At 35.0% G+C, this 22,591-nt stretch overlaps 1 protein-coding gene across 4 annotated transcripts in view; it reads left to right on the top strand.

Moving 5' to 3' along the window:
• Positions 1-22,591, top strand: part of CNTN4 (contactin 4) — a 778,655-nt gene that overhangs the window by 135,644 nt on the left and 620,420 nt on the right. Inside the window, exon 3 of one of the 4 annotated variants that reach the window (XM_039240290.1) lies at positions 19,400-19,501. The exons of the other annotated variants lie outside the window; for them this stretch is intronic. The gene's annotated coding sequence lies outside the window, so the exon portion shown is untranslated. The remainder of the gene's footprint in view (positions 1-19,399; positions 19,502-22,591) is intronic. 4 annotated transcript variants of the gene reach the window in all.

Genomic DNA, 22,591 nt, shown 5'->3' with positions numbered 1-22,591 from the left:
GATGCTCAACCTACTGAGCCACCCAGGTGCCCTGGAAAATGATTACTTAAATTTACTCCCTGCAAAAGGTGCTTAAAATGGAGAGTTACCTATGAAAATATTTGGGACACCTGGTTGGCTCAGTGGATATGTGTCTGAGTCTTGATTTTGGCTCAGGTCATGATTTCACAGTTCATATGATCAAGCCCCACGTTGGGCTCTGCACTGACAACACTGTCAAGTGTTGGCCTGCTTCGGGATTTTCTGTCTCCGTCTGTCTCTCTGCCCCCCCTCCCCCGACTCATATACATTTTCTCTCTCTCTCTTCTATCAAAATAAATAAACATTTAAAAAAATCTTTAAAAAATTTTAATGTTTATTTTTATTTTTAGTATATTACTATTAAATATGGTAGTATATTATAAATCCAAATTCTACAAACAATAAACTACAGAAAAATGTGTCAAGTCAAAGCTTCTATCTCTATAATCAGAGAACAAAAGAGCTGCAAAGAAGGAATTTCCAATACTGATGCACCCTAAATAAAAACCTAAAGAATGCTTAAGTAAACACATGATATATATAATATTAATGTTCTATTTATTTATAAGCTAAATTGATTTGACAACCAAAGACTTCCTTTTTTTTTGTTAAAATTATTATTGGTCACCTGAAGAACTTGTGGGCTCTACCTTGAGTGCAACATACATGTTAAATATTTTCCATTCAGTTAGTGAATAGTAAATAATGTAATAACCTAAGCAGGATTCAGAGGGGGGTTTTATTGTTGTTGTTCCCCGCCTGACTTTTCTTGATGTAGAACAATATTGTAGAATTAGAATAGTTTTATAAGTAATAATAATGATAGTATTACTACTACTACTAACAGTAATAGTAATAATAATACTGGACATATTACTGAGACTTCATCAACCCACTTTAATTTCTAAATAAGGATGTTTTATATAATTCTTAGACTGGGAAGTTTTGCTCAGAGAGTTTCTAAATCCCAGCTTTCAATTGTATAAGTGTCTTCTAAATAGCATGAACTTCAAAAACACATTTTTTTCTTCCAGAAGATATATTATTCTTAAAGTCCATTTCTTAGGTTATAAAATAAAAGATGCAAAACAGAGTTCGTTATCTGGCTTAAAATTCTAATAACAAGTGTTCCTTACAGATTTTGAATAACTGGACTGTAAAATGGAAGCCAGATTTAGTTTGTAATGGGCTCAATATTGACCTTCCTTGCCGCAGTACCTGTGAGCATCATGCTAACATGATAAAATGGCTAGCCTGGGAGGATTGCCTTTGTTTATGGGTTGGATACCTGCCATATCTTCAAATATAATAACCAACATCCCATCCAAAATTACTGAGGCATAAAAGTGAAAGAGAGTGCATAATAAGAGTATGTTAGAATCATTTAGTGCATGCTTATTTTAAGGTCATTCACCTCCTTGTTTACTGATTAAATCCATGGTAGCCCTTTTTATGACCATTTTTACAATTGTATTATCTCAACCTTACATGGCTGAGAGTCATCAATGAATGCAATATACAAAGCCTTGGAAAACCCTAGGGAAAATATAGCAACTTTGGTGTTATATGAAGAATACAACAAAGTTACTGGACAAGGTCATAGAGCTAGGACAGAGCAAAATGAAGTACAAACTCAAGCTTCTTAACTTGGGTTCCTGTTCTACACCTCAACTCTACCAATGTGGTACCCGAAGAAAATACATATCAAAGCCAATGGAGCCTCTTTTTGGTGGCTTGCCTAATGAGTAAAGGATAAGGCACAAGGGATGTTAACCTTAGTAGACTGGGAAAGATAACTGGATACATAACCATTGCTTGGGACTTTTGCATGATTGTAGCAAGGATTTTGATCTTGGGACTGCTTCTCCCATGAACTAATTGTTAGGAATGAAAGATCACCTCTGATCAGAAAAAACTTTAGTAGCTAGCCTTTCCATTAATCTTGTCACCCACGAAAGCTTAATGTAAGAATTCTGATCCACCAGTTTTAGAAAAGTGAGACTGAAACTCCTTAGCTAGAGGCTCTCAGTTTGGGAATTAGGTGGGTCAGGTATAGCTAATAATAGCATTAAATAATTGGAGTGAGTTTTTTCATTTTGTTTTGTTTTTAATATATATATATATATTTTAATATTTTTATTTTATTTCTAGGATAGAGAGAGACAGTGTGAACAGGGGAGGGTCAGAGAAAGAGGGAGACACAGATTCTGAAACAGGCTCCAGGCTCTGAGCTGGCAGTCAGCACAGAGCCCGACGCGGGGCTCGAACCCACGAACCACGAGATCATGACCCAAGCGAAAGTCGGACGCTCAACCGACTAAGCCACCCAGGCGCCCCTAATATATATATTTTTTAATTTTTATAATCTTTATTTTTGAGAGAGAGAGAGAGAGACAGAGCATGAGCAGGGGAGGAACAGAAAGGTAGGGAGATACAGAATCCAAAGCAGGCTCCAGGCTCTAAGCTGTCATCACAGAGCCCAATGTGGGGCTCGAACCCATGAACTATGAGATCATGCCTGGAGCTGAAGTCAGACACTCAACAGACTGAATCACAGAGGCACCTGTGGAGTGAGTTCTTAATCAACTTTTTAAAAATCAACACTTAAATGTCATTATGGCTACTTTTATGGAGCTCAGAATAGAACTTGGTCTTCTCCAAATTGTACCCTGCTAGTAATGCCAAGTTAAGAAAAATGTTGCTTCATGACCCCAAATCAAATCCTACGAGACTGTTTCTCACCTTCCCAGTTTTATTTGGCTATTTTACCTAAGGACAAGTTGGTATCAAGGAAGTATAAACACTTACTACTTTGTTCCCATGTGGAGATTTGTCTTAAAGAAGATAAATCATTTGCCCCCTGGTAGAGATTTGACAATTTGATGCATAACTTCTCTTTCCCCTTTATGACTTCCAGCTCCTCCTTTGGAAATTTTTCCCTGCATCTTCATATTCATCAAGTCCTGATCATTAAGTGTCACTTGTCAGTTAACTACTTATTAGGCCAGTTAGCATCTGGTTATAAATATATGCCTAATCTTCATGACCTAGGAGACAGGAAGTTAATTCTCTGTAGCGTCTCTTTTCTCTTTCTGGAACTCTTAACTTATCCATTGTGAATGTTTGTTAGGGTTGCTGTAGCAAACTACTACAAACTAGGTGGCTTAAAACAGCTCATTTCTGGAGTCTAGAAAGCTAGATTAAGGTGTCCACAGGTTTCTTCCTTTTGAGGGCTATGAGTGAATCTTTTCTATTCTCCTTCTGGTAGATGGCTTGTGATCTTTAGAACTCCTGAGCTTGTAGATCTCTTTCTTCATATTTATGTTGATATTTTCCCTTTGTACCTGTGTCTGTCTCCAAATTTATCCTTTTATATGGACATTAGTTGTATTGGATTAAGTCCCACACTAATGAGATTACCTTAATTTAACTAATTATATTCTGCAATAGTACTGTTTTCAAATAAGGTCACATTCTGAGATAATGGGAGTTAGGACTTCCACATATCGATTTTTGGGGTGACATAGTTCAATCCATACCATCTATTATCATCACACAAACTCTTGAGGCTATTTTTCAACCTGGTGCTAATGTATGACAGATACTAATCAGTCATTCCTTTTGGTACATTTTTGTTTTTTCATAGACTTACATAGATTTTATTTTTGTCTCTTCTACCATACTTAGAGTAATATAAGTATCTTCACTAGTGGATATGCAGTTAATAAAATATTCCATATTTTTTGTATGTATAGGTCTGTGAGATTAGATGAAGTGAAATAATATTGAACATTTCAAAATTGAACATATTACCTTCTTCTCTTATTATGTTTATGTAAATTGTGATTTATATAAACTATAAATACTTATTATTTTCATCATCATCATTAAAACTCACAGGTGATAAATGATATACCTGAAGAGATCAGGTAAAAGATAGGAAAGAATCACCATAAATCCAATCAGTCACTCAAAGAAAATAATTATCATGAACTGAGGTCATTTTTAGATTGAATAGTATGAGTCACAACGGTTACCAACTCATCACCATCACTGCTTTTGATGGATTCAGGTATATTACATACCAATCATGTATTTTAGTCCTTGTAACAGCCCTAAGAGGACCTACCTATTCTCATTTTACAAATAAGAAGAGCAAGACTGAAGACTTGAATTTTGATCAGAGTTATATATGGATATTCTTACACCAGTCTGTCTTAATCCAATACCCATCAATGAAAGCTAAATTCTTAGACATGCTAATGAGTATGAGACTGCAAAGAAAGGATCACTTCATATACAGAAGAAGTAATATTTTAATATTGAGAATGGAAAAAAAAACCCAAAAGCATCATCAAACCCAAATAAAGGGGAGGCCTCTAAACGACGAGTTAGCAGGGCATAGAGTTTTCATGTTAACAGGAACAGTATTTGATCAAAGATGCAGTGGATAGACCTAGCTGAGGGGAAAGATAGTATTTTGCAAGATATACTATTGTGCTTTTTTGTTTAATGTTTATTTATTTGGAGAGAGAGCATGCATGTGTGCACACTGGCAGTGGAGATAGAGAGAGAGAATCCCAAGCAGGTTCCATGCTGTCACCACAGAACCCAACATGGGGCTCAGTTTCATGAACCATGAGATCATGTCCTGAGCCAAAACCAAGAGCCAGACGTTTAACGTACTGAGCCACCCAGATGCCCTGTAGATGCACTGTTTAAAGACCACTGAGGCTTTCAGCTTTCCAGGGCTGGAAAATCTTTTTATGTTTTTATACCATTAAGTCAAAGGCTATTTTATTAATTATTAATGAATATTGAGACTTAAGCCAATAAGCACATGAAACAAGTGCTCAACATTATAGGTTATAAGAGAAATAAAAAGTAAAATGATGACATGCCACCATATACTTGCTTAATGGCTAAAATGAAGGAGATTGATAGCCAAAAGCATTGGTGGAGCAAACAGACCTCACTTTTTCATGGGTGGGAATCTGAAATAGTGTAGTTTCTTTGGAAAGTGATTTGACATTTGCATAAAAAGTTAAAATGAATACACCCTGTGACCTAACAATTATATTTATATACACGGGAATTTATCCAAGAAGAATGAAAACGTGTCCACAAAGGGCTTTGTATTACTCTGTTTATAGCAGCTTGATTTATCATCTACAAAAAACTGGTAACAGGCTAGGTATTACTCAATAAAATAATAGGTAAGTAAAAAATTGCATGTTCACAGTTTGGAATACCATTTCAGCAACAGCAGCAGCAGCAACAACAAGAACAACAAAAAGCAGCAAAGTGAATGAATTTCAAAACATGTTGAGTGAAAGAGGCCAAATACAAAGTAATGCGTAGTGTATGATTCCATTTAAGTAGAAGTCTAGAATAGGCAACATAATCTATAATATATCACTTCCTTTGAGGGCAGGATGTTGACTGTGAGGGGATATAAGACAACTTTTGGCATGATGAAAATATTCTGTGTGTTGATAGGATAGTGGATTGAAATCTATGTTTCATATCTGTGTAGTTTGATAAGTAAATTTTTCCTTAGTAAAAATTGCCTTTAAAATGATTAAGCCTTATGGATCGTAGGTAGTTTATGTATATAGTGTGAATTATTGTACATAGCCAAGTACTCATGTCCAGGTGTGCACAAAAACATTTAGATATACACAGCATGTGTATAGCACCTGGCCCAGCCTGAGCTTTTACCACATATGGAGAATAATGAGATTCCAGGGTAGATTTAAGCCTGAATTGTTTTCTCAGAAATCCTATTAAAAGACACTTTTTAGGAACAGTGAGGTGAAAGTCCCCCACTTTTTTGTCCAAATTGCCACTCATATGGACTTCACTACCTGCTCCCCCAGCCTGCAGCATCCTGTCTTTTTTTCGTGGACATCCTCACTAGCCAGATGTTCATTCAGAATGATAATGTTATCCCTTTGAAAGGACTCTGCTCAAAGAGATAGAACTCCCATGGTGCCATGACAAACCCAGCCTGTGCAAAGGCAGTACTAATTTTAAAACTCAAGTGTTATGTCTGGTTTTTTTTTTTTATCCTCTCCTAGAACTCTTCTGTGCTGTCATACATAAATCAGAGAATTATGAAAGAACTAGTCAAAGTGGCTGTTTCCTTCTAAGGCTGTAATTTGGCTCCATGAATTATTAATTATTAGACCGGCATGGCATCAGCTCCTCAGAACTCAATATAAATGTAAAAGGCACACCTTATCAGTTAGAATCTAAGGAGCTTAAGTAATGTAATTCTTACCATTTATTGCTCTGTGGTATGTTAAAGGGATTTGGAATATTCAGCCCATGAAACTTCCTGAAATAAAATACAAAGAAAGAAGGTCTTTTTCTTTTTTTGGTTAGTAGATTTGAAATTCAGTATAAGGAAGCAGATGTGGATTGCTTCAAGGGTTTTGATTGTTGTGAAGGATGCAGTTGTTTCATAGATGCTGAAGCAAAATAACAGGACATGTAAAAGACTGTGGTTGAAGAAAACTGTCTGAAAGTAAAGCTTTGGAACATCTTGCATCTTTGCTGCTGTTAAGGAGGAAATAAATAATGCACCAAGGATTGAAGTTATGCTAAAGATAAGTTCAGTATTTGTTGAAAGCAGACATCTGATATAGTAAGTATGTTATTTTTCGTATACGAATTATAGCTCTTCAAAGAAGCAAGAACTAAGAATATGTGGTCCTTTGGTTTTTGCTAGGATATTTAGCTTTAATACTTGATGAAGCCTTCCAGTCTTCTTTGGTTCTCTTTTTAATATATAATGCCATTTTATTTTAAAACCTTTTGCTTAAAAACGTAGGAGCTTAGATTCTGTTCTTTTTGCAAACACTAGATTAGTCTCATTTCATATGCAGGATTTTTTTTTTTAGCAATTTCTTAGTATTTTAGAAGTGTTCCCTACATATACACACATCTGCCTCTGTCAAATTCAGGCAATAATACTTAACCCATATGACAGATACCACACTCCTCAACATTATAATTTAAAGAAGGAAATTTCACGAAAGCTCTGATCTAGCTAATGATTTTGAATTGATGGTTTTATCAATATAAATTCTTATACAGTAAAATCTGTTGTGGTTAGCTATGCTACAGTAAATGTGTTATGCTTCAGTAGCTTAGCCATTTCTAAGAGGTTATTTTAGAAATAATTATTTTGCTAAATCTCTGCAAACTTTCATATTATTAATAGAAAATTCAATATCTTTATGATTTTGAGTTCTCTGTAGTGATCCATTTGACTTAAATTGAAACAGACTACGTTAAAAAAATAGTTCTGTGGGGTTGCATTTGGTGCAGGAAAAGTAGATAGTAAATTCATTCTGTAGAAATGTCTAAATATGAAAATGACCTGGGAGATAAAAATACCTTGATTATGCTCTGTTGCTTCTCTGTAGCAGTTTTAACAAATTGACAAGTTAAAATTTTCTTGATTCCTATTTGACATACAAGTATTAAAAATAGAGATGGTTTTCTTTTTAGGCCAGAGAAGGTGAGTGTCACACATAGTAGCACTTCAAACATAAGTGACAATGTATCAGAAATCATGAAAACTCTTATAATTTTAAGTATGTTTGAATGAGAGCATATATATCTAAAGAGTTTCCCGAAAGACAGAAATTATACCACATAATTGCATGGTACATTAAAACAACGACAACAACAAAATGATCTTTCTCCTTTAGGGTGAAATAATTCATTTTGTATTTTAAATACATCATTTTATGTATGTCAGATTAGGGCCAAAAATGTATCAGAATGACAATTACATGCAATTGTTTCATTGTTAATATGCTACTATTTTAGAGCCATTTACACTATTGGCCATCAGCTATGATTAAAATTTTGATATTTTTCTGAATTTATTTTCTATAAGAGAAGTTGGTCCTTTATATTATCAGAAAGGGATGGAAACCGTATAAGTTTACTATAATGTGTTTACTATAATACATAAGATTTTGCTATACAGAGTGCACTTTGGTTCAATATAAAGCAAACCTTTTTTTTTTTTAATAACTGATACACTTCGAAGATACACTTTGTGTCCCATCTCTTTTGGGCAGTGTATTACCCGAATTTGAGAGTTCTTTGAAACCCTTGGAAATAAGATTGGGACTGGACTTGATCACAAATAATGGGCTTAATTCTCCTTGTAGTTTTTGCTCACCAGATTGGACCCCCTACCTTCAATTTTACCAGAGGGTTGGATTCTGCATTTGGATTTTCAGTGGAACTGTAGAATAGAGAAGTCAGGCTTTTTCATGGGTCAGCTTATTAGATGAATCTTAAGTTTTCAGTTATCCAGTGAACGATGTTAAGTTTAAAGTCGATAATAAGTTAGAAACAGGACAGTGGTTTGGAGAAAAGCAATACGCAGACAGTATCCTTTGGCCCAATCCAGGCATCATTCTACTAAGGAGCTATTGAACTAGGGAAGAAAAAGTATTCCTTATCTGTGTCAGTTTTTCTGGGATCACTTTCTGTTCTGATTTTCCCTTGCTCTGGGTTAGTCTGTAGGGTGGTCTCTAGGGTCATATCTCTGGCCCTATTCAACCATGATAAGCATTTTAAGATTGTTCACTTGTTATACCCTGTCTGGTGCCGTCTTTAAGTTTTGTGGGAGCCATTGTAACTTCTGTGGCCACAGTTTCAAGACAGTTCTTATGTAGTAGATGATTTTTTAAAATAAGAGATATCTTAGAATCCATTTATAATTTCAGCCTGGGGTGAAATAGAGCTGATTTTGAAAATAAACTGTGCTACTTTCTAGCAGTTACAAGTTATATAAGTTCTCAGAGACTTTATCTTTCCCTGTTGGTAAATAAAGATATTAATAATACTCCTTACCTAATTTGATAGTTGGGAAAACTGAATGAATCAATGCATGTAAAATATTTAGTACTTGCCTTGCGTGTAGTAAATGCTCAATAAATTTATTATTGCATTCACCTATTGTACCAGCATGGTTTATGCTTTTCTAAAAATCATTGCAGTTAATTCTAGTTTAGAGTTATAATGGATTTGGTCTATTATATGGATTCTAAGTAGAGTAACTATGAATCTTATTTAAATGTATATTTATTTTTAATGAAGAGTAAAATTCAAATGGTTTCTGTCATTACCAACTCACCACATAATCATGCTGTGGTAGAAATCTACTTGTAAAAAGTAGGCTCCCATTTTTCTTCAAATAGAATCAATAAATGTGAGTGATTTCATTAGTTATGAAATATATCAAGGAGAAATGTAATGGCATATATCAGGTAATATAATTTAATGTGGGCAGACAAACTGAGACTAATTATGGGGTTAGGTTTTCCCAGGAAATATTTATACAATTAACTTCTACATTTTGAAAATCAGTCCTGCAGGATTTCTAGATTCTCTGCCTTCAGTAAAGTAGCACCTTCTCTCCTGCAAGATCTAACTTTTTCATATAACTTACTTGTAAACACCACCATGAAGTATTGTTCTTACTTTAAACATTTCTTCTGTAACAAAACCAGAAACTTGTTTCTGTAGTATTTTTTATTTTTCTCCATTTGTTCATAATATACTTTTTCCCCTTGAACTTTACTACATGGTTTTAGAATCCCATGTTTACTACTGAACCTTCCTCTGCCACCTGAGGTGTGTTTGTGTTCTGTAGAGAAGTAGAAGAGTAAGTAATATAGCTCAACTTCTAAATGCTATGTCAATAAGTCAAATAGATATATAGATTTAATAATAACTTGATGTTTCCAAAATAATAAAAATATTAATATTTTCTAAATGGCTATATCTGTGTGATGGTGCAAAAATCACGCCTATTATAATTTACTAAAGTTAAATATTTGATGACATCTTGTGCCTGGAAGCAAAAAAACTAACTTTGTAAATGACTTTTATTCCAAGTTTTTCAATGACTACTGTGAAGCCATTTGAATTAAGCTGTATGAGGAGACATACTCTATACTCTCGAGGTTGACATTTCTTCTTCTTTTACTTCTCCTTCTTCTCTTCCTCCTCCTCCTCCTCCTCCTCCTCCTCCTCCTCCTCCTTCTCCTTCTCCTTCTTCTTCTTCTTCTTCTTCTTCTTCTTCTTCTTCTTCTTCTTCTTCTTCTTCTTCTTCTTCTTCTTCTTTTTGAGGGAGAAGACAAGTGTGTGGGGGGTGGGGAGGGAGGGAGGGAGAGAGAATATCAAGCAGGCTCCATGCTCAGTGCAGAGCCCAATATAGGGCTCAGTCCCACGATCCTGGGATCAGGACCTGAGCTGAAATCAAGAGTCAGACACTCAAGCAACTATGCCACCTAGGTGCCCCTCCAACTTTGCATTCCTACGTTAAGATATATTCCCCCCATTTGTGTTCTTCTACTGGCTTAAAATTAACCCCTTTTGGGGGATAATTATTAAAGTTCTCTTGTAGGATTTTTACATGATAGGTATGAGTGAATCAAGAAACTACCACAGAACATAGCACATGATAGGTAATCATTTAATTTTAATTTTTGTTCCAGGTATGTACACCAAATGTTAAGATGAAAATGATCTGGCTATTACCACTTCGATCAGCTTATATTTGCAGTTAGTTTATTCTCCAAATTTTCCAAAATCGCAATTAAGAATTACTTCTTACTAGACTTACAAGATTGTCTTTTTAACATTTATTCTTTTTTTTTGAGAGAGAGATAGAGACAGAGCATGAATGAGGGCGGGGCAGAGAGAGAGAGAGAGAGGGAGGGAGGGAGGAAGGGAGGGAGGGAGAGAGACAGAATCTGAAGCAGGCTACAGGCTCTGAGCTGTCAGCACAGAGCCTAACAGGGAGCTTGAACCCATGAACTGCGAGATCATAACCTGAGCTGAAGTCAGATGCTTAACCACCTGAACCATCCAGGCATCCTGCTTCTTACTAGACTTTAGATTTAGATCTCATGATTTTAGATTATAAGTAGACCTTTGGGATCATGTAGTTCATTACACAAATGGGGAGATAGTTACCAAAAGGCCTCTGAATGAAGGTCACAGAGCTTATTAGTGGTGGAGCCAGACACAGAAATCGTGTCTCCTGACTTCTTGTTTAATGTCCTTTTTAGTGCATTGTATTTCCTCAGAGTCAGATCAATAAACGGTTCCTTGCTGATATTCAGAAATCTCTCATGTATTTGTGGATAATGGAGCATAGTGGCTATTTTGACTATCACTCCAGAAGTTAAGATAACAAAAAATAGCTTTTACTTGCATAGGCTTTTGTGTGTAAATTATTTCACAGCTTAGCACTTTTTCCCTCTAAAATAATAACATATTTCTGTTATTTTGGTTTTTCTAGTTTTCTCAAGGGGGATGAGGCATGGAGACAATCCAAGTAATTCAAGGGGAGGGAAGCAAATAAGAAAAAGAATGGTTTCATTTTTACTCACCTACCTACTGTGATGTTTTCTTCAGGGATTACAAATCCATTGCTTCTATAGTTAATAGTTTGCTCTTCAGATAGGCTGCAAAGTTTGTAGAGGTTAAAACTTTCAACATACGAGTGTGGCTATTTGTTCACCACAGTGCATTGCCAGGTAAACTTTAACTAAAAGCCCAAGAGATTGAATATTTTAATCCTACAGAAGCAGTTTTGTTCACCAGCAAAATAGTACCTGGATTTTGAGTATTTCTCAAGGGAGCAAGGCTGGGAATTTAAAATACATTAGAACTCCTCCAGGGGCAAAGAACATCTGCTGGACTGTAATCTAATAAAACAGAATTGGACAAAGATGAGGTCTCTGACATATGCTGTCCTGGAACTACACTTGAACAGCTCAAGCAGTTTTGCTTTGACAAACTGATCAAGACACCAGGCTTGTGGAAACTGCCTCACCAGGACAGCTGGACCCTGCCTTCCAGTTCTGTCCCCAGTCCCTTTGCAGTTGAATTTAATGGGATTTTTACCTTGTGTCAAACAGACAGTCTCAGGGCTGAGATCCTTTATCACTTCTGCTTGCTAGATGCTCCCATCTGAGTTTAGGGATGAATATGAGGAACTGAGCGGAATGAAAATTGACTGAATGGCATAGCAAAGAGGAATGTGGATTCAAACTTCAAAGTTTCAAATTCAGGCTTTTCCTCCTCCATCTTTTTTATTTTAAGCAAGTCTTTCCAATTATCTTTATGTCCACTGTTCTTGTAGAATACAGCAGTGACATTTCCCACCTTCTTTATGGTGTGAGGGATTTTCTTTTTTAAAGAATTAAATGTAGTCAGAGTGTTTGAAAGTTCATACCCTATGCGGGATAGTGACAGTTGCAATAGTTCCCTGTGTAGCTTCTTTTTTGACTGGAGGAGGGCATTACTTTGCTTGGAGTACCATAACAAAATAACACAAACTGAGTGGTTTAAACAACTGTAATTTATTGTCTCACAGAGCTGAAGGTTAGAGATCTGAGATCAAGGTTTTTACAGGGTTAATTCCTTATGAGAGATGTGGATAGTGCTCTGGGCCTTTTTTCCTGGCTTCTGGTGGTTTGCTTATCATTGTTTTGTGCTCTTTGGCATATAGAAGCATCACCCTCATCACCTTTGCCTACATCTCTTTGCATGGCGTTTCCCCTGTGTGTATGTCTGTATGTCCAAATTGCCTGTTTTAAAAAGACGTTAGTCATATTGAATCAGAGGCCCATTCTACTCCCGTATTTTGACTCATTAGGTCTAGTATTTTAACTCATTAGGTCACATCTTGAGGTACTGGCAATGAGGACTTCAACATATGAATTTGGCAGAGAGGGAGAAACACCTGAACTCATAATAAGGAACATGGGAATTTTTTTTTTTTTAACTTTCCTTACTAATATCCTTTTCACTGATTGGAAGATTTTGGATTACCAAAATGTTATTCTGCATTTTTCCCTTCCTTCCTTCCTAGCCTCTTTATAAAGCACAAACTACCCCCTAATACATTGAATTTATAGTCTCAAAGTAGGAGAATATGCAGAGATCAACGTTATAATGAATACTTGTAAATGGGCCTTAAATGTTAAAAGTCTAGGCTAATCTGACTGCCACCAACTATTTAGGTCAGTTTCTGAAAATCAGTAATGTACCCAACCCCAATGACAGTTTTTATATTTTTCATTTTCAAGAACTTACATTTATATTACCTCACTTAAATCCACATCCTATTTGCACCCATATTAAAGATGTGGAAATTAATGTTCAGAGGTCATGAAATGCCAAAGGTCACTTGACTAGTGCCTGGGTTACATACAGCCTGGATTATATTTTATGAGAGATTACAAATCTAAGTCTTGAGTTCTTTTACTATCTTGTCATGTTCTCTTTAGTAAATAGGTTTGTGACCCTTATAGGTCTCAAATAAAGACCCATGAAATTATAGAGTAGACCTCATAAGTGCAGATTCTTTGCATAATACTATCTCAATTTTTAAATTTTCTCACACCAAATGTTTGTTTCATGTTATTTGTCACCAGCTGTCATTATGTCTGAGGCACTATGGTTCACATAATGAACAGAATTATTTCATTTTTGTAAATCATTTTTCTCATGTACAAACCTCATGTATTTGTTTTTATTGGTGCTCTAACAAACTATCACAAATGTAGTGACTTAAGAGGCACCTGGGTGGCTCAGTTGGTTAAATGTGCAATTTCGGCTCAGGTCATGATCTCACCATTCATGGGTTTGAGCCCGTTGTCGGGCTCTGCTGACAGCTCAGAGCCTGAACCCTGCTGCGGATTCTGTGTCTCCTTCTCTTCCCCTCTTACACTCCTGCTTTCTCTGTCTTCTCTCTCTGTCTCTCTGTCCCTCTGTCCCTCTCTCTTGTGAAGATAAGTAAACATTAAAAAATATCTTTAAAAACAAGTGTAATGACTGAAAACAGTACCCATGTATTGGCTCACAATTTTCATGGATCAGGAGTGTGAGCATAGCGTAGATCTCTTCTACATTCTCACAAGGCCAGTAGCAAGGGATCAGCAAGCTTCCTTCCTCTGTTACTTCCTCCCTCCCTCTCTCTTCTTCCCTTCCTCTCTTTCCTTCCTTCTTGCCTCCTTCCTTCCTGTTGCTGTAGGGGAAAATCTGTTTCCAGGATTGTTTAAGCTGCTGACAGAATTCAGTTCCATGTGATTATGGGATCGGGTCTGCCTACATACCATGGCTCATGATCTTGTTCAAAACCAAAAATGTTGGGTCGGGTTTTTCTCAAATCTCTCTCTGCCCTTCCCTTCTGCCTTATTTCCCTGGCCCCGTCTTATTCACATACATCTGATGGAGTCTTCCACTTCCCTCTTTTGCTTTTAAAGACTTTTGTGATTACTATTGGCCCAGTAACCATCCACAGTAATCTCCCTATTCTAAAGTCAGCTGATAAATAATCTTAATTCTATCTGCAAAATACATTCATAGCAGTACCTAGCTTCATGTTTGATGGAATGATCAGGGAATGGGAATCTTAAAGGGACAGATTTAGAATTCTGCCTTTATATCCTGGTAAATGTTTTTTGTATTAAGTGTGTTTCATATTGGACAGCAATATACTCATAAAATCATGTATTTCAGAGTTTACAAAATACCTTAACATCTCTTACCTTGCATTATTTTCATGATCTATCTTGGGGCTGGAGATAATCAACTCAATTTCACAGTTATGGAACCCAAGGCCCTAGGCTTAAAAGTTTTTCCTAGATATACTAGACTTGTAACTTAAAGCATATTGGAGTTCCTGCCAGTGTAAACAACATCTCCGTCCTACTCCTTAACCTGATAAAAGAGAACGAAGCCCCCCCCTTTTTTTTAACTCTTCCTGTTTTAATTACTTATATAATTGACATATTATTTCTTTATCCCTTCCTGACTTGTGAATCCTCACACATTACAAACCAGATCCAGAATAGGTGAGGAGATTATTTGGGAGACTAAAAATGTTAAATATCTGCCTCTTTGGCAGTATAATGCATATATTTCCAAGCTTTGTTTACTGAGAGCACTTAGAAGCAATAATACTCCAGTAGCATGGGCATGCCTCGCCTAGATCTTGGTATTTAAATGCCAGTGTCCACAGAATCCTTGGAGAAGTGGCTGATTTCCAGCGCTCTAGCAAAAAAAGTACAAGACGAACTTGGAGTATCTTTGGCACCAAAGAAATAAGGAAGTGCTTTGAAAGGATGGGGTCATGTCAAAGGACACAGGCACAAACACAGAAGAGCTCTCAAGGGCAAAATATGAAAAAATGAGAGCAACCAAATAAATTAGTACAAGAGTGAATTATAGCCCATAGAATAAATATCCAGGAGCCAATACTGAGATAGATAGATAAGTAGAGAGGAGAGAATACATGGGTATTCCTTATGGAGGAATTCCAGTGTGTAAGGAATAAAGAATATAGACCATCATCATTAAAAAACCATGGTATCAATTGTTTTAGGCCACTGATGGATTCTAAAACTGGTGAATGAAAGTTTGAGAATAAACAACCTTCCATTACTACCAGAGCATCTCCCACCCCAAATATTTATTCTTTACAAAAAGGACAGTTAGGACTTTATAGTAGAAAAACCTAGGAGATATCTGAATGAGGTGATCATGGTTACCATCACTTGTGATGAGACATAGGGACCGTTATGTAGCCTGACATGATACTCCAAAGGTCATATCACTTCTGTTTTATTCTTGAGAAAAATACATAACTGCAATCTAATCATGAAAAAATATCAGGCACTGTATAAAATGACTCAAGGGGCAGTGTACAAATTTTTTTTACTAATACTCTTCACTATATTTTATCATGGAACAGGAAAAGGACATTAGGGAAAATACTGGTAACATCTGAATAAATTTTGTAGCTTGTTTCTTCTTTTGATCATAGCACTGTGTTTACATAGTTAACACTGAGAAGGCTGGATGAAGAATACTTGGGAGATCTCTGTACTATTTTTGCCATTTTTAGTCTAAAATAATTTTTGTAAAGTCTGATTCTTCTGCTAACTAGCATTCTAATAACATTGTATACTTGTGTAACCTCTTTAAGCTACAATTTATGTATTTTTAAGTAGACCTAATGATACAGAGACTGTGGGAGACACAACATATGAAATATACAGTTTATATAGCACAATAATTAAAAGCAGTGGCTTCAGAGTCACACAAATGTGGTATAAGTACTGATTCCCCCATTTAAGACTCTGTGACCACGTAAAACTTAACTGTTTATTAAGCCTCAGTTTTTTTAATTTTTAGTACTTACAGGCTTACTGTGAAGTTTAAATATGATACAACAAATAAGCACTTATCAGAATATTTAAGACATTGCCAATGTTATATATTATTTTATATTAATTAATAGACATTAAGTAGTAACTTTTATATTGTATAATAATATTGCTATTGTCATGTATTTATGCTTAAAATTCTCTTTGAGTTAAATTCTAATTATTTTATGCATCTTTTAAAAATGTGGTAAAATATGTATAACATATAATTTGCTATTTTAATAATTTTTAAGTGTACAATTGAATGTGATTAATTATGTTCCCAATATTATACCACTGTCACCACTATTTCCAGAAGTTTTTCCTCACCTCCATAGGGAAACTCTGTGGTCACTAAGCAACAATTTTCCATTACTCCCACCCTGACCTCCAGATAATGTCTGATATATGTTCTGTCTCAGTGAATCAGCCTATTCTATGTATTTCATGTAATTAGAATCCTATAATATTTGTCCTTGTGTTTCTATTCAATGTAGCTTTTTATTGAATCTCTATTCAGTAAGTATTGCTCTAAATAGTAAGTATTGCTCTAAATAGTATTTTCTATACTTATATGATACGGATGATCAAGAAAATATTTTGTTAATGCGTTGTTTGGCAGATTTTGTTCATCTGCTTTTTAAAACATTTTTACTTTTATTTATTATTTTGAGAGAGAGGGAGAGGGAGCACAAGTTGTGGGGGGTGGGTGCAGAGAGAGAGGAAGAGATAGAGGATCCCAACCAGGCTCTGCACTGTCAGAGCACATCCTGATGTGTGGCTCAAACTCACAAACATGTGAACATTACCTGATCTGAAGTTGGACACTTATCTGACTGAGCCAACCAGGTGCCACTTGGTCATTTGCTTTTTAAATCCAATTTAATAAACAAGAATTCTGCCAAGACATTATATGTGAAAAGGTTCATCATAATGTTATTAAATATAGCAAAATGAACCAGAAGCATTATAAGAAAATACTGTCTAATGGTTTCTTGAGAGTAAGGTAACAGGTAAATTTTATTTTTCTGTTTTCACATATTTGTTATTTTAAACATGTATTATTTTCTGAAAAGAAATATATAAATATAAGAACAGATTTATATTTAGTCAACTGATCAGAACTGTTGTATATACTATGTGTATAGCTAGTATCTGAGCTAAAATGTTCAAGCTACCTCCTAGAGTATTACTAGTCCTAAGTTACTTGTGAATCAGCAGATAAATGTGTATATGCTTATACTAGGAGGTAAACCAAGAATGAGGGAAAAAAAATTTGAATCTAGTGCTCTGAATTCCAGGACCTCATGTTAGTTTTTTGTCTTTGTTTTTGTTTGCATAAAGCAGATACTAAAATCAAGCATCTGAAGGGTTCAGTTCATGTGTTTGGTTCATGTGTTAGTATCTGAAACTGGCAGCTATAGATCAGTATGATTAATCATATAGCATGCACATTTGCATCGAGAGAAAAGGCCCATGGAAAAGGAAGTTATTTTTACTTATAACCTGTTTAGCTCAAAGCAAAGAGGAATAAGTTTTGAGATTAATCAGATGTCAAACAGCTTTTGAGAAATGTATATGTATCTAAAGAATCATGTTGATATTTGACATGTTTTTAGGGTTTTCTTTTTTTTTCTTTGCACATCCATTTTATACACCCCTTGATCTTTGGATCAACCAAGATCTACTAACTTTTGATAGTAATTGCCATAAATCTATCTCACTACATGGAAGAATGTCTTAGAACAGAGAAATATCATAAAACAGAGAACACTGGAGTGAGATTTTGGTGGTATGTCTCTCATTTATTAATCTGAGTTTCATGCCTCATTTGGCCACATTTGTTGGACTTGCTTCCTCATCTGTCATATGGTATGATACCCCCCTTTGGGTCATGAAAAGGCAAAAATAGTAAGATATGTAAAAATTGATACTCCACATCAGTCAAAATGTCAAATTTTGATGTCTGATGACTAACAATGCAATCATAAAAAGTTCTACTTATCTCTACAATGGAGATCCTAATAAGAACAAGTATATTATTTAATTTAATTATTGTATTTTATTATTATTTTTTAACTTTATTCTGAGAGAGAATGTGTGAGTGGGGGATGGGCAGAGTGAGCGAGGGAAAGAGACAATCCTAAGGAGGCTCCACACTGACAGTGTAAAGCCTGAAAAGGGGCTCAAAATGACGAACCTATGTGACCATGATCTGAGCCTAGACCAAGGGTCAGATGCTTAACTGACTGAGCCACCCAGATGCCCCATAACAAGTATTTTGAAATCCAGTAAATTTAAAGGTTAGTCACTCTATATGATTAATCTTCATGAAATATTCCATATGTGATATGTCTACATTATGGACTACCATGCCACTAATGATATATGTGTGTATATTATATATTTAATGTATGTATGTATCTGCATACTTCTCCATACATAGGAAACATTTCTAATATGTTTGTTTAAAATTACTTCATTTCTCAGTAGCATGATAGCTCAAAAGGATTAGGATGAGCATTTTATAAAAAATACTATTTTAGGAATACAATATCTGAAATCAGGTGGCATTTATTTTTTGACCTGTTTTCATTCTTATCATAAGTAACTGTCTTATTTAAATAGTATACCACCAAATAAATATTTTCTGTACAACCTTTGAGGGACTTTGGACTAGGGCATTGTTGTATTGATATCCTTAGAGTTACATATCCCTTGAGACCAATTACAAGGGTTCACAAGGTTGTTTTTATTTTGCTTTCTCTTGATGCCTTTTTAATGAGGCCTCCCAATAAACAGTGAGCATGCTACTTTCTTGTTGGAGACCTGTCTGCCGCCTTCAACCATTTATTACTAATACATCTGGGAAATGATTTATAAATTAAATATTAGGAAAATGTACTTTAGAAAAAAAAGCAGTAAGAGTATCATTTATAATTCTCATTTGGGGAAAGTCATGCCAGCAGTTTGCTAATGGAAGTCACTCTTAGAAACATGGTCGTGGTTTATGTAATAAATAGAGATAGTAGATGAAGGGAATCTTCAGTGTATATATTTGGGCATGTGGTTCATTTCAATAAATTGTTAAGACACAGGTTCCCAATTTTTTTTTTCAGAATGACGCAATGGAAAAGTGAGAAAGAATAAGGAACAAAACTGACCTATCAGTATGTGTTATCTCATAATTTCTCCATATGACAAAAGTACTATGATCAACAGTAAGTGAAAATAGCTTCATCATACAACTGAATGTGATAATAGATGTTAGTGTCATCTCCGTTTGAATTAGAAGAGATTTTAGAGGCAATTTTAGAACAATCCTTTCATTGTATAGATGGGGAGACTAAGACCATGCCTATTTATGACTTACTGAAGATATCATAATGTTCAAAACACTAAGCTTTGAACGTTATTTTCAAAACGTACTCTGTAATTTTTTTTGCACATATATGGTAGATTTTGTATGATAGAAATCTGCTCTTCAGCTAATCAGTCAGATTAAATCTTTGCATTATGAGACTATCTTTCACATCTGTATCATTAAAAGCAAATGAACCATAGCTGTGTTTACACACCTAGAATTTAAGGAGAACAAAATTATAGCTTTGGGATCATCTTCTCAAATGTTATGAATTCCAGGGAATTAAGGCACACTACTCATCTTGTAGATTTTATTTAATAAAAACAATTTTTCCTTTTTTTAAAGTTCTGAAATTTTCCAAGAATCTTTTCAATACTGATTTAAAGATTGCATATAATAATTTTAAATATATACAAAATTAATTCATAACTATGGGCTCATAACTTCGTGGTCAACATTTATTTTCAGATCCCATTTCAATCTCTTTTATTTCATTTCTGCAAGAATATTTTGGCTGCATTTCCATATGAATTTCAGAGACATAAACATGTTTCATGATAGCTATTCTCAATTTGAAAGAAAAATGCACATATATTATCTATTTATACATTATACATTTATGAAAAAGGATGCATGTGTTTAAATATATATTTATTGTTTATTTTCTGTATTTTTAAATATTTACAAAACTGTATTTTTATGTTTTTTTTTTTAATTTATTTCTGAGAGAGAAAGAGAGAGAGAACATGAACAGGGAAGGGTAAGAGAGAGAGGGAGATACAGAATCAGAAACAGGTTCCAGGCTCTGAGCTAACTGTCAGCAGATGCGGGGCTCAAACCCACGAACCATGAGAACATGACCTGAGCCAAAGTCGGACACTCAACAGAATGAGCCACCCAGGTGCCCCTACAAAAAAATATTTTTATCTGATTTAAAAACAATTTATACACATATATTTCTGTAGGGACATTGTCTTCTTGCTCTTTGACCTCTGAGCTGATAGTTTCTGCAGGAATTAGTTTACTGGCATGGCTTTGTCGGTATGTAGTCACCACATCAAGATAGGATTCCATTGGATCACTGATAAAAATTTGAGTATTGGAGAAGGCTACAGTAAGTTAGCAATATCATAGTTTCATGATTTACAGTTTTTAATCCACTGTTGGCTTATGAGGAGAAACATCAGAAATAATTACATTTAAACATTTATCTGATTTAAATCATGTTCTTTTTGATAAAATGCTATCTTGGCAAGTGTAAGAAGACAAAAGACCCTCAAATGAACTTTGTGGGACAGACATTGAAAATCTGTGTTGACAGCCTGTCTCTGATTCAGCCTTCTGACAACATTTACAGTTAGAAGAGCAAAGTATTCTCTAAGAGTCATAGTTTTTAGATAAAGACTGTTACAGAGGCACAATAATTCCAAAAGATTTCCATCTTCTAACAATCTCTTGAAATTAATGAATAAAGACAATGGCCTTCTATTCATCTGACTACCACATCAGGCAGTAGAAATAGAAAATGATTTAAAATTAATCCCTTCTCTTGACAGTTGTGAAATGGTAATCTTCCATTTTTATCCTCTCAGAGGATATTTGAAGATACCGATTTTTATTCTCCTATTTTCATATTCTCTCTCATATCCTCATGTATTATATAGCCGGCTTCATTGCTGGTGGCCAAAATAAAACTGTGTAGAAAGCAAGGACTAGGTTGCTGGGGTTCTGCAGACTTCACCAGAAGTCAATTTCAGGTGTATTTTCAGTGTTATTAATTTATAATACATGTCCTTTACTGAGATATCAGAAATCAAAGACTAGGTCAGTTCATTCATATGAATAAGCTTGGGATAAATTAACTCTCTGTGCTTGCATATTTAAGAAGACTTAGTACAGCTAGTGACATCTTGGTCAAGCAGAACTAAATGTTACTTTTACTAACGTGTGATGTTAATAAACTTCAGAACTAGTCCTTAAGTTCCTAATTAGTTCAGCTGTGCTTTTGTAATCTTGGGTGTTCAGAGTAAGCTCCAGTACAATAGCTGTATTTCAACTGGACTTAAAAGTTAAAATGATGGTGTTTAATATCATGAGTCTCCACCTTGGTTATTATTTAGTTAACTTGCAAAATGACATGAGGACACATATTTATTTCTGTACAGAAATTGATCTATTTATTTAATACAATACCTAAAAGTATAAACTAATAAAATACTAATTAAGTACATTTGTTCTGGCGAAAGATAGACTATTTATATAAAAATGTGGAAGTTGCAGCCTTTAGGTGATTACTGTATTTAGTTTTATGGAATGCCTTTTCAAAAAGGAATTTTATCTTAGAAACTGAGAGTTCCACAGTGCTCTTTTGTATCATTCACTACACTAATTGTTCTCTCTCTCTTTTTTTTTTTTACTCTCTCTTTTCATTCCCCCTACCTCCTCCCTCTTTCTTTCTCTATTAAGTCACTTGGAAAAGATACTGAGTTTCTTTGTTTTGAACATGACATGTAAATTTCATTGTTTTGTACCTCTTTTCCCTTCATTCTACAGTAGTTGAATTTTGAGGCATATTTCCCCCTTTTCAATTTAAATACAACTTACACACTTCTATTCATCTGTAAAAGTGTACAGATTTGCACACTGTAAAAAGAAAAGAAATCTGAAGTGTATAGCTCAGTGTATGTACTTATTTAACCCACACCCAGATCGAGATAAATCTCACTTTTCACTGACTGAGGAAAGTTCTCTTTTACCTCTTCCTAGTCAGCACCTCTCTGTCCTGAGGCATGTGTTCTTCTGACTTCTGTCACTCATGTGGTTTTACCTGTTCTTGAACTTCATGTACATAGAATCAGCAAAGTATGCATTGTTTTTGTGCCTGGCTTGTTTGCTCCATGTGACATTTTTTGAGATTCATCCATGCATAGGGTGTGTGCTCTTACCA

The sequence above is a fragment of the Hyaena hyaena genome, unplaced genomic scaffold (assembly GCF_003009895.1).
Source record: "Hyaena hyaena isolate Hyena2069 unplaced genomic scaffold, ASM300989v1 scaffold_172, whole genome shotgun sequence".
In the NCBI taxonomy this organism is placed as follows: Eukaryota; Metazoa; Chordata; class Mammalia; order Carnivora; family Hyaenidae; genus Hyaena; species Hyaena hyaena.
This window is presented reverse-complemented; position numbering and strand designations above follow the sequence as displayed.